This window comes from Sorex araneus, chromosome 2 (assembly GCF_027595985.1).
Source record: "Sorex araneus isolate mSorAra2 chromosome 2, mSorAra2.pri, whole genome shotgun sequence".
NCBI classification, from domain to species: domain Eukaryota; kingdom Metazoa; phylum Chordata; class Mammalia; order Eulipotyphla; family Soricidae; genus Sorex; species Sorex araneus.
In genome coordinates this window covers 105,272,206-105,285,576 of record NC_073303.1, presented here as the reverse complement: position 1 = coordinate 105,285,576, position 13,371 = coordinate 105,272,206, and the positions used below count along the sequence as shown (strand labels likewise).

The following is a 13,371-nucleotide window of genomic DNA, read 5'->3' as shown; positions in this document are numbered from 1 at the left end:
TAATTAAATATTGTGAACTACCTTATAAAATTAAAAAAAAATTTAAAGAAAGAGTCCAGAGTCAGGGAGACTGGAATCCTGTGTGCATTCAGAACTCAGGGGGCATTGCTCCCCTCCTTCAGGTCTATGCTATGAACAAGCCTGAGCAGAAGCTGTTCAGTGCCCCAACACAGGGCCCACCCCACAGCCCAGAGAGACTGTTTCACTACAGAGCCACACTTGGTTGGTGAGGCAACCAAAGGACTTCCTAGTGAGGAGTGCGCCAAATGAGGATGCAAAAATCCTGGGCTCCTGCTTCTTCAGGCCTGTCTCTAAGACCAGGGTCCTGGTCCCAGGCTGGTTAGGGCTCAGGGCCTACTGCTGACAGTGGGTTGGGCTTGGGTAGCAGTGAGGAAGACACCCCATTCGAGGAGATTTCCCAGCACTGAACATCATTTCCTGAGAACTTCAGCCAAGACACTGACTTCTCTGCTCCGGAAGTAGAACCTTCAGAGTCAGATAGATAGTACGGGGTAAAGAAACGTGCCTTGCACACAGCTGACCACGGTTTAGTCCCTGGCACCACATTTGGTCCCTCAAGACCCTCCAGGAATGATTCCCTGAGTGCAGGAGTACGCTCACACCATTCGAAGCCATTGGTCTTTAATCACCAGTCCATTGATGGGTGCCAGTTCTAAGCACTTTATAGGTGTAGCTGCCTCTGTCCCTCAGGGTAAGGCATGAGTTATTAGAGGAAGAGAGGGGACAAAGGTCAGTGAGCCCAGTGCCCAGCTGGGTAAGGAGAGAGACCCATATTGTGTGAGGTCAGAAGTCTCCGTCCAAGACCAATGAGGCCCTGTTAGCTGTTTCCACCTTGTCCCACCACAATATACATTTTCCCTTGCCCACACTTGGCATAGTCGTTGCCTTCTCATTTTTTAATATTTTTCATTTCCTAAAGGTCATATTTTTATTTATTTTCTTTTTATTTGATTTGATATTTTTTTAATCTGGGAGCCAAATCCAGGGATGCTCGGGGCTTATTCCTTCCTCTGCACTCAGGAATCACTCTTGGCGGTGCCCAGGGGACCATATAGGATGCTGGGAATTGAACCCAGGTTGGCTGCATTCAAGGCAAGCGCCCTATCCGCTATACAATCCCTCCAGTCCTGGTCATGATCTTTATGTTTGTCTTCCTGATGCTAAGTAAAGAAATGAGGTACACACAGGTACTCAATAAATGATTATAAGTTGAAACACTTTCTATATATAATATGCAATGTTATTAATTAATGTTTTCACTATTTAAGGACTATATATTACTTTTGTTATTGATGTCAACACCTTTAACGCGACACCCATTATACAAGCATTTCAGCTATGAGACAATATGTTCTTGTATAGTCTGACATCCTAAGACCTGGGAGATAGCTTAAGACTAGAAAGCATACTTTGAAGAGGAGAGGAATTGAGGTCACATCCAGATGTGTTCAGAGCTTACTTCTGGCTCTGTGCTCAGGAAGCACTCCTGAAGGTGTTCAGGGAACCATTAGTGGTGGCGGGCATCACACAGGAGTCAGCAACATGCAAGGCAAATGCAGAACCCTCTGTACTATCTCTTGGAGTAAGTTCTTTGTGTGAGGGAATCCTAGGTCCGATCCCCTGCGTTCCATGATCTCCAAAGCACCACTGGGAGTTCCCCCAAGCATGGAACCCATAGTAGCTCTGGAGCACCTCTGGTTCTCACACACAAATAAATACATACGTAAGGTCTTACATTCTGAAAAACAAAATTTTTAATCACAGTGTTTGGAAACCACTTGGACTCCTGTGGGACACTCACGGGGCAGAAACTGGTCTCCATTGCGAAATAAAAATGATATATTAATAGTAGGACTTGCATAATGAGAGGGCTTTATTTTTAGAGCCAAAGGCGGGGAGCTGAATGGAAGGGGCTGGCTCGAGAAGACTGAGTTGCAGATGTGGACGGTGATGGCTGTCACTGTCAGAAGTCCCAGGTAGAAGAGCCATGTCTGGCTTTGCCAAAATAAAGCAGAGGAAGGGAGGGTACTCACAGTTTCCACACCAAGATCAGAGAGTGATGTGGACACATTAGAACACGCAGCCACCCAGATGGAGAAGAGGAGCAAAAGGGCATCTGGACGGGGAGGAGCCCTGTGGCTTGCTCAGCTGGCGGGATTTGGCACCTGACTCCCATCATTTGGTGTCACAAGCCACTAATGTGCTGGGGACATTTGCCGATGGTGTGACCCCACATCTCACTGATACTCTTTTCCTGTATCACCGTGTATGTGCTGCTCTGCCTTATGGAAGCAAGTCAGATGAAGGGCACATACATGATGTGCTACATGAGGAACTGATTGAAACCCAGATTAGCAACAGGCCAGTTTACATGAAGAAAGTTTGCCAGTCAGATTACCAGTCACACACCCAGTTGTCCTCTGGGCCCATGAATCTGGCCAACAAACCGTCTATGAGCAGTGCATAGAGCGAGGGCAGATGGAGTTGATGACACTAAGCAGGAGCATCCTACACCTGCAGTGAGATCTCTCGCCCCAGCAGGAGCAGCGGAGCTCAGACCTCTCTGTTTGGAGTCAAGGGACCTCAACCCCAGCTGGCCCCAGAGCTGTGTGTCCTCAGGAAAATCACTCACCCTCTCTAGGCTTTGTTCAACTGGCTCAAAGTAACACCACTACCCGAGTTCTTTCTAAAGAGCAGATTAGCTCATGGAGGTCAGTTCTATCAAGAGCTTTACCAAGTGTTGTCCTCCCTCCAAGTCAGTGCCAGGGATGCTCAGGGTAGCCTGTCTCCTGGGTTCTGTCTCCCCCTGGGTGGTAAGCACAAAGAGAATCCCTGGGAATAAACACCTGTCTTTGAATTCCCCTGCAGGAAAGAGCCTAGAAGTTTGAAAGTTACTGGAAGTGGTAGCACACTGATAGTACAATGGGTACTATTGTACACTTGCCTTACACGTAGCTGACTTGGGTTTAATCCCCAGCACACATATAGTCGCTAAAACTATACCCGGAGTCGCCCCTGAGAACAGAGCCAGGAGTAAGCCCTGAGCATTGCAGGGTGTGACTTAGCAATGGAAAGAAAGAGAGACAGGGAGAAAAGAATAGGGGGTGGAGAAAGAGAGAAGGAAGGAAGGAAGGAAGGAAGGAAGGAAGGAAGGAAGGAAGGAAGGAAGGAAGGAAGGAAGGAAGGAAGGAAGGAAGGAAGGAAGGAAGGAAATAAGGAAGGAAGGGAGGGAGGGAGGGAGGGAGGGAGGGAGGGATGGAGGGAGGGAGGAGAGAGAAAGAAAGAGAAAGAAAGAAAGAAAGAAAGAAAGAAAGAAAGAAAGAAAGAAAGAAAGAAAGAAAGAAAGAAAGAGAGAGAGAGAGAGAGAGAGAGAGAGAGAAAGAAAGAAAGAAAGAAAGAAAGAAAGAAAGAAAGAAAGAAAGAAAGAAAGAAAGAAAGAAAGAAAGAAAGAAAGAAAGAAAGAAAAAAGGAATTAAAGTAAGAAAGTCAATCCCTGCCTCCGCTCCCCTCCGTGGGTCTGTTCCTTCTCTTTCTCGTTTTGTTTTTTTGTTTCCCCCCAGGGTTGTGCTGGAGAGAAGTACTCACTTGAAAATCACTCAGTATTACCAGTTTCTAAAAAAAAAAAATCACCACAGTCAAGATGCTGTTCCCCTAGCAGGAGGATGGTCTATGATTTCCTCCCTTCCTCCTTTGCCTCTGTTGCCCCAGAATGTGAGGTTTGGTCAAGTTTTTGGGATGGCTTCGCAGCATCAGTGTACCAGCCTATGTACTGCAGCTTGGTGGATCACTCAGAGCTCAGCACTACAATCTGAAATACAGGTTTCCCTCCCAGCACTTGAGGGGACTAAATGCGAGGCAGATCGTTCCTTTAGGCCAAGAGGGTGGGACTAGGTCCCACTCCTTCTGTTTATGCAAATGAGGTTTTTTGTCAGGCCCACACAGTTCTGATGAGTAGAAAGCTGTCAAGCCACTTTCTGTTGAGTTGCAATCCTGGACAGTCATTGGCTAGCCATCTGTTCTTCATCTGGTCCATGGTTACACATGGGCACACCCCATCATGCCTGATGTTGGTCTCCGGATGCTTGAACCCTCAACAGTCTTCCACCTCAGGCCTTACCACCACCCCCCACACACCCAATGCCCCATCTCACCCAGGATGATGCCGTGTTGCCGTGTTTCTTTTCCTTCCTTATATTATTAATTACTTCCTTCCTGTAGCAAGAGGATCACAAAGAATCACTTTGCAGACTTCAGTGTGCCCAGGAGCTGCTTAGGGAGCAAGCTGGGATTCCTGGGACCTGGCTGGGGCCTGAGAATCGGCCCTTCCAGCAGGCTCCAGGCCCTTGGATTAGGGAGAATACAAATCAGGTGCATGTGCGCCTGACCTTCTGAGGCCCTCAAGTCAGCACAAGTTATTGCCATTAAGATGACTGAGCCCTCCTTCCCACCCCAAGAACGAGGATGGATGATCAGAGAAACCTATGCTCCCCTCGGAATTCTGAGGGAAACAAGAAAAAAACAAGTTTGGCCTTAGAGACAGGCTGGGCGTGGGGGAGCACAGCCTCGTCAGATGGGTCCAGGAAGCTCCGTGCTCCGTGCACCCAGCCGCTCCTCCAGGTCCCAACTTGCCACATCCCGGGAGCCCCGGGATGCTCGCCTGCTTCCTCCAGCTACAGTTTTTCTGAGGAATTTTTTTAGCACACAGGGTTCACTTGGCAGGAGTCTCCCTAATACAAGTACGACGGCGCTGGGGGCTTTTGTTTTAAGGCCTGTGGCGTCTTTTCCTGGGGAGGCCCGTGCGCTCAGCTCTCCTGCTTTATCCTCCCCAAACTGGAACCACAGGGCGTCCCCCCACCCGCACCCCACCCCGGCGGCCAGAAATAGACATCACAGACTGGGGGTGACGGTCCCAAGACGCCTTCCCACGCCCCGCATCTCGTCTTGCTTTGAGTGTCCTTCTTCCCCAAGGCCAGCCTCTCCCAAAGCTGCTGACTCACCCAGAGCGAGGGTCTTCTTTTGTTTTTCAATTATTTTTCTCCCTTCCCACAATGGTCACAAAGCCCAGAGATTTTTGAGGTCGGTTTAATAAGCACCTCGGTTGTTATCATTTCTTGCGCCAGGGCCCCGGCCTTCCTGGAAAGAGTTGGGTACCCCAGGGCTCGACCCTGCCTTTAACGCAGAGTTTCTCTTCTTTGCAGATCCCGACACATTCCCCTCTCTCAGAGTCACAAAGGCAAAGGTTCCCAGGATGTGAGCGACACGGGACTGGTGAGTGGCTGGGGGCAGAGTTGAATTTCCAGGAGGGGATGAAAATGTCTGGAAGGGGGCGGGATGGCAGAGGGTCTGAGCCCACCCAGGAGCCACCCTCCAGAAGCACCTGCAAACTGGGAGGGGCAGACCATCAGGCGTGACACCCTGACACTGAGGGCTTGGCCATCCCCCTCTCCCCCACACCCCTCCTCCCATCCCCCTGCAAAAGCCAGGCAGGCGGGTGTCTGGCAGCACTCAGGGGACTGCTGCTACACTCACCAGTCACAGGACTGTTGGGGAGTTTCAAACCAGAAAATAGAATCGGGACGCTCACGGTGTGCGGACCCCAGCTGTGGAGGCGATGGGGCAGAAAGTCACCCTCGTGTGTCTTGAGGGCAGTGGCTGGCCCCGGAGTGAAAGGTGGATGGCGGTTTGCTCAGCTTCAGCAAACGTGGCTTACAAAAGGGCTTGTGCAAAAGGGCCACGGGCATGAGGTTCCTGCCGCTGGAAGGACCCAAGGACAGGTCAACCAAGCAATCCTGGGAGATGTTGGCATGGGGAGGCATGACACGTGCGTTTGGTCCATGGATAAGAAGGCAGAGGAGGTTTTTGGCTGCCAGGGCTGGGTCCCTTGGGGCGGGGAGGGCTCTCACCTGCCTCCCTCTGGGGCACCCCGAGTGAAAACAGGGTGCAGAGTCCGGTGGCATGGCTATGGGGACCTCATTTTATGCTCCCGTCTGGGAGAAGCAGCCATGGAATCTGAAGAGTGGCCGATGACGAGATTGTCTGATGCTGGCAGGAGATGGCTTATGGGAGTGATCCCTGGGTCACCAGAGACTGGGGGAAATGGGCAAAGGATCTCCACTTCCGGGTCCCATTGAGCCCAAAGTCCAAGGTCACAAAGATCCTCATTACCTGGGTTCCAGAACCCAACCACCGCCATGGTCAAGGCCACTCCCCGCAGACTCAGGCCGAGCCTCACATATGAGTAAACATATTCCTGGACACATCATAGGACACTCCCTACCCATTCTCCATAATTACCACACCATATTCGATGGGGTTCAAACAGTAGGCAACAAATCATAGAGGGATATATATATATATGTGCATATATATGCATATATATATGTGCATATTTATATATTTTCAGATATATATATCAAAGCTCACATCACCCAAACTTTAGCAACAGGTTAGTGATATTCTATAGAATGCCTTAATGGCTCCTGCCAGAATAGAACAATCCTTACACTGTTTCCTATATAAACACTTTTTTGTAAGCATGTTCAGCAGTTCTTCATAATGACAATACAAAATATATTCTTTTGGTTGTGTTTTGGGACAGGGATTGGGGTTTGGGATGGAAACATCCCGAATTTGGTGGTGGGAAGGTGTAATGGTGGTGAGATTGGTCTTTGAATATTAAATGTAATCAAATATTGTGAACTAACTTATGAAATTAAAAAAAAAAATAAGAAAAAAAAAAGAAGGCAGAAGAGAGCCTCACCTGGTGGCTTCTGGATAGTTCGGCAGCTGAAACATCAAACAGGCCGTGCCCAGAGTGCCACGTGGCAGTCCACATGAGCTTGTGCCTCTCACCCACTCTCCCGCCTCCCACCACACCTCCTGGATCTTAGGTCCTCCAAAGTCTATAAAAACACCTGACCAGGGGCTGAGCGATAGCATAGCAGGTAGGGCATTTGCCTTGCACATGGCCAACCCGGGTTTGAATCCCAGCATCCCATATGGTCCCCTGAGCACCGCCAGGGGTAATTCCTGAGTGCAGAGCCAGGAGTAACCCCTGTGCATCGCCGGGTATGGCCCAAAAAGCAAGCAAACAAACAAACAAAAAACACCCCGACCAGAAAACCTCTCTCTGTGACCACCAACACCTGGTCTGGGGGCGGGAGTGGGAGGGGAGGCACCTCTTAAATCATACCAGGGGGCCTGCTCAGAAACTTTTAAAGCAGCACTCCTAAAAGATTTGTCCGCCCGTGACATGCCTTAGGAAGATGGCACGTGGGATCCAGACCACACAGCAGGAGGAAAAGCAGGAAAATACCCCAACTCCCCACCTGATGGCAGGAAGTGCCTCAAGGGAGCGGGGATGCTTTGACCAGGACGGGATCAGCACCCCGGCTGGAGCGATGGAAAGCTCAGCCACTAGAGCAGGATTCTCAGACCTGAGTGGAAATGTCGCTGTTGCATAGGAACGGGAGAGTGAATAGCATGCCCACTGCCTTCCAGGGTGCTCCGTGGCCAGACCTGGGTCTGCTGTGATTTTCCTAGGACCCCCCAAAAGCAAGATGCTATGCAGAGGTGTTTCCTTTAAGAAACTAATAGCTTGGAGTTTGACCTTGAGATCCATAAGCCAGGAGTTCCTTGTTGTTCCCTTATGAAGATGGGGGCCAGGGGAAAGCAGTGAGGCACCCAGAGGGGTGGGGGGCCATGAGGAGGGGTGAATTTGAGTCTGGCTTGGTGCTTCCCTAGAAGTTCTTCCAGCAGGATGGAGGCTGGGAGGACAAACTGTGTCCTGGCTTCACGGACCCCAGCCTGTGCTCAGGTGACTGTGTAATCAGTGATGGTGTTCAGATGCCTGACAGGGGAGGCCAGGGGCTGCTCAGGGAGGCTTGCCAGGGATGCAGTGTCCCACCCCCAATTCACACTGACCAGGTTCAGGTCCACTTCTGCTTGTGGTGGGGCTTCGAGCAAGTTTCTGGCCTCCCCCGGCTTCCGTTTCTTCTGTCAAAGGGGTTATTGTGCATTCCTACTGCGTACAGTAGCTAGGAGGGTTGGCAAATTCATTCGTGTAAAACTGTGTGACCCTGTTCCATAGTTACTTGCTCATAAAATGAAACTCTTGTTTTTCCCTTGTCAGGCATCTGAACACCATCACTGATTACACAGTCACCTGAGCACAGGCTGGGGTCCGTGAAGCCAGGACACAGTTTGTCCTCCCAGCCTCCATCCTGCTGGAAGAACTTCTAGGGAAGCACCAAGCCAGACTCAAATTCACCCCTCCTCATGGCCCCCCACCCCTCTGGAGCGATAGCACAGCGGTAGGGCGTTCACCTTGCACTCGGCCAACCTGTGTTCGATTCCTCGGCCCCTCTCAGAGAGTCCAGCAAGCTACCGAGAGTATTGTTCCCACATAGCAGATCCTGGCAAGCTACCCGTGGCGTATTGGATATGCCAAAAACAGTAACAATAAGTCTCACAATGAGAGACATTACTGGTGCCCGCTCGAGCAAAATCGATGAGCAATGAGATGACAGTGACAGTGACAGTGACAGTGAGAGGTCTTTGGGCCACACTCAGCAGTGCTCAGGGCTTACTCCTGGCTCTGCGCTCAGGGATCACTCTTGGCAGTGCTTGGGGGTTTATATGTGGTTCCAGGAATCAAACTAGGGTCACCTCATGCAAGGCAAGCACCTTACCTGTCCAGTCCATGAAACAATCTCTGATTCTGGTCCTAGATGTTGGCCATGACCTTGGTTCAGATTCCAGGTGGGAATAAGAAATAGCAGCAGGGGCCAGGGGCTTGAGAGTCAGATGCCCTGGCTTAGCTGCAGGAGAGCTGGGGGCTAGTGATGGGGCGGGGAGAGGGAAGGCCACTCTGTCACTCACTCAGAGTGACTGTAAGAAAGTGACTCTGCATTTCCTGAGTCCCTCCGGTGATCCATGCTGGTTTTGACAAATCTCTGTGTCCCCAGGTGAGCAGGATACCCATTGTGCGTTTCCTTCCCGCATAGAAGCCGTCTCGAGAGCTCAGTAGCATTGTTCTGAGTGAAGGGCAGTGCTGGTTCAAATGGAGTTCATTCAAGAGTCCGGCCTGGGGAACAATGTTACCTCATGTCTCACGGCCAATGCCCATGGTCACTCCCCAGTGTGGCCTGGCTGTCTCCTTGCCGAAGACAGATTTTCCCAATGATGAGTCACTTTACAAAAGCACCAGTCACTGCACCAGAATTTGGAGTGTGTTTCTAATGAAAGTCGCATTTGCCTGAAACATTTTTGTTACTTTTGTACCCATTACATGCCTGAGTAGGACACCTGCAAGGTAGAGTGAGCTTTGCACGCAGCATAGAAGGACCCAACTTTAAGCAAAAATGTATGTGGTATCTGCTTAGCTTCTGTGCTTTGATGTCCTAAAGTCTCCTGTTCCCCACACATCTCCCTGGCATCTACCCCCTACTACTCCTAGTGAAGGGAACAAGGATAAGAGGGCGTTTCCGGGGGCAGCAACAAAGTCAAAGTGCTCAGAAGATGTCTTGATCCCTGGCTTTGTCAGGCTCTCTCTGTGTCACCCCTGTTCAGATGAGGGGACTTGGATAAACTGGGGGTGGTAGAGATTTCACAGGCTAATTCTGCTCAGTTGGGTGTGGCTGCAGGACCGTAGTATTAAAAAGGTGAAATATAGCCCGGAATGATTGTGCTACAATGGATTAGCAATGTCTGCCGAGGGGGCAGGAAGGAAGACTACTGCTGTTTGGGGTTTGCTTTTTGTCTGGGGGAACCACACCCAGAGGTGCTCAGGACTTCCTCCTCGCGCTCTGCTTAAGGATCCCTCATGGCAGGACTCCATGAAGCATACACGGTGCCAGAGACTGATCTGGGGCTGGCCACAGGAACAACAGATGCCTTATCCACAGTGTTATCTCTTTGGCATCCCACATAATAGCTTTCCAAGACCCTTTCCTGCTCTCACACTTTATGGATTCATGGAAGCAAACTTGTTCAGTGTCTGAGAAAAGTCACATTCAAGGGCTGGGGAAGGGAGACGCTTGAGGGCTAAAAAAATCCTTGTAGGACCAGCCAAAGTGGGAGAAGTCTGAGTGTGTCTGCACTTGGAGAAACTCTGTTACCTTTTAGTGCCTCCAACATTTCATTGCCTGCAACAGCTCAGCCCAACTCTACACAGTGGCTGCGGCAGATCTGCCCTTGACCGGCTAATCGTGGGCTAGCGCCTGATTTCCTAGAACTTTGTATGCTTAGGGTGGATATCTCCAAAACTCTGAACAAAGACAGGTTGGTTAGTTAGTTAGTTAGTTAGTTAGTTAGTTAGTTAGTTAGTTAGTTAGTTAGTTTTTTTGAAAGGGGAGGGATGTGGGGACCGTGAGACCACATCCTGTAGTTCTCAGGGCTTACCCTGTGCTCAGGGATCTGTGCTCAGGGATCACCCCTGCTTTGGGGACCATATGTAGTGCCAGGGATCCAACCAGGCTTAGCCATAGGCACGACAAATGTCTTACCCACTGTACTATCCCTCCAGTCCAATGCAAGGCTTTTTTAAAAAATTTATTTATAGAACCCTAATTTACAAAGTTAATGGTAGTTGAGTTTTAGGCATATAATATTCCAACACCAATCCCACTACCAGTGGCATTTTCCCTCCACCACTGTTTCCGTCTTCCCTCCCCACCCCAACCTTCAACCCGTCTCCCACCTGTCAACTTGACAGGCACGTGACAAAGTTTCAGTGGTTGCAGCTTGGATTTCATGCGTTCAGTGTTGTTGAGTTTGTGTTTTGGATACATGGCTGTGCCACTCCCCCCGTATCGCCAGCATAACTAAAGCCCTGATGCCTGTTTGCAGGGTGTTATTGAGGACAAAAAAAGGGGGGGCGGGAATTGCTCAAGGTGCTGTATTCATTCAAATTGCCAGGGAATTTGAATTACAGGGACTTGACTGCACTCGCTGGAAATAAGCTGTTTAACCAAAGTTATATGCAGAAGATGAGACAAAATAGTTCACAACGAGGCTTCCCCTGAGTGCGCCCATTTGTAAAACAGGGAAATAGTACACCTCGGAGGCCTATTCGGGAGAGTAAATGAGAAAATGTGGAAGAGGCCTTGCATAGAAAATTGCTCACAAAAGATGGGTACAGAATGGTACTCCTCTCTCTACCACCTTCCATCTGTATCTGGCTGAAAAAGAAAATAGCTTCCTTTTGCAGTGTGTCAAGAAAATTATGTTAGATGTTTTGGGGTTCGGGGTAATTGTATTATATTTTCAGGTAACTCAGATTAGCTCTTCACAGGCTGTTTTTTTTTTCACCCCTGATGCTTTGTCAGTGAGGAAGTTCCACTGGAGCCTTCAGCTGAAGCCCAAGGGTGGTCTTCTGGGTGAGAAACCAAAACCCCAGGGTTCCTGACATGGCAGGTGAGAGCCTGTCAGTAGCTGCTTCTCTAGGAGGGACTTAATAGTGCCCCACTGTGACCAGACTTTGACCCCAACATCTTCAACCAGAGAGCATCAGCACCTTTATTTCGCCTCTATTTCTCCTGCTGTCTACAGGAGAGCGCAGACAGCAAAGGTGGACGACTGCCAAGCTGATGTCAGTAGAGTTTGAGTGGGAGTGTACTCAAAAGAAAGGCTTGGGCCAGAGACTATAGGGCTTGGGGGGTGATCTAGCACTCAAGAGACCCCAGCTATGGTCCCCCAGCTCTGCCAGGAGTGATTCCCTAAGCACAGAGCCGGGAGTCAGCTCTGAGCACCGCCAGATGTAGCCTCCACCCCCCGCCACCAAAAAAAAAAAAAAAAAATGGCTTCACTTGTTCAAAGTGGAAGCAGAGTTCAAAGGTGGAACTTCAGTTCCCACCTTAGGCCCTGAGAATCTGCAAAAGAGAATGTTTCCACTTAAAACAAATAAAAGTGACCACTTAGGTCAGTGTGCAAGAGAGAGGAACCCCGGGGTCTGGCGGAGCCATGCCCCTGGTCTCAGAAACCCCTGGTGGGGTGGCAGAGAGGGGCTGGGAAGCCCAGGAAGCTTGCTAGGACTCCCGGCTGGAGCTGGACTCCTGGTGGCAGCTGGCCCTTTATTCTGCCCCCCAAGGCTGGCTGCCCCCACACTGGCCTCCTGCCCCGGTGAGCTGGGCTGCGCCACCTCACTTGGATCCACTGTCCTGTGGCAGGAAGAAGAAGGGTTCATCTGAGCCCCAGGAGATCGTGTGGTCGGTGTTCACAGCACGAGGTCATGGACACAAGAGAAAAGAGATGACACCCTGTCTTGTCCTCTTCCCATTCCTTTTGTCCAGGTTGGGGGATGGGTATATTCCGTAGTGCAGAATCCTATCTCCAGAGTCCTCCCATCCCCCCCACCTCCTAATGTGGCCATGGTGCTCCTCTTCATCCTTGTCCTCCTTGGTCCCTTGCTCCTGTGGCTAGACCTGAGAGCACTGTGTGTGGCAAGGGGGAGGAGGGGAGGCATTGAGGGTTCCAGGCTGGAGCAGCCCAGGGAGTGGTGACCTGGAGGCCCGGGCAGACACAGCTGGACACTTCACCATCCTCATCTGATGGGCCCTTCTGATGTTTGCCCAGCTTCTAGAATGTGCTTGGAACAGTGTGTGGCCCAGAGGAGGCCCATAAGACAACATCCGTGAGTAGATGCAGACATCAACACATCCTCTATTGTCATCCAGGGTGTTGGCTTTCTACCCACTGTAGCACTGTCGTCCCTTTGTTTATTGTTTTGCTCAAGCGGGCACCAGTAACATCTCCATTGTGAGACTTGTTGTTACTGTTTTTGGCATATCGAATACGCCACGGGTAGCTTGCCAGGTTCTGCCTTGCAGGCAGGATACTCTCGGTAGCTTGCCGGGCTCTCCAAGAGGGATGGAAGAATTGAACTTGGGTCGGCCAGCCACATGCAAGTCAAAAGCCCTATGTGCTATTGCTCCAGTCCTCCTACCCACAGTGGGGAGGAAATAATGTCCTTCATGTTGTGCAGGCTTGGGGACACTTTCAACTAGGTCTGCAGAGCAGCAGGAAGGAGAGGCCTGGGCAGAGGAGTGAGAGAGTGGGTGGGGGGGAGGAAACTGGGGGCGCAACTGGGATGGGTAGAGTCAGTGAGGGACGCCTGGTTACTGAGCTGGGCTACGATGGACGCGTCAACCCGCAGACATCCTCCAATGCCACGCGCAGGACGGAACTGTTTGCTGGAAGCTCCAAAACTTGCTGGAGCTTTAAACCAAACAAGTTGCATCTATGGGCAGATGGCTCTGGAATGGGGCAAGGGCCCCCAAAACGGAGCATCTCATAGCAGGTGCGGGGCAAGAGGATTTAGCCAGAGCCCCAGTCTAGGGAGGCTGTCAGCTG

General features: G+C 50.6%; 1 protein-coding gene across 1 annotated transcript in view; it reads left to right on the top strand.

Annotated features, from left to right (window-relative positions):
* Positions 1-13,371, top strand: part of ZHX2 (zinc fingers and homeoboxes 2) — a 164,239-nt gene that overhangs the window by 77,106 nt on the left and 73,762 nt on the right. The window contains exon 2 of the mRNA XM_055127811.1: positions 5,220-5,289. The gene's annotated coding sequence lies outside the window, so the exon portion shown is untranslated. The remainder of the gene's footprint in view (positions 1-5,219; positions 5,290-13,371) is intronic.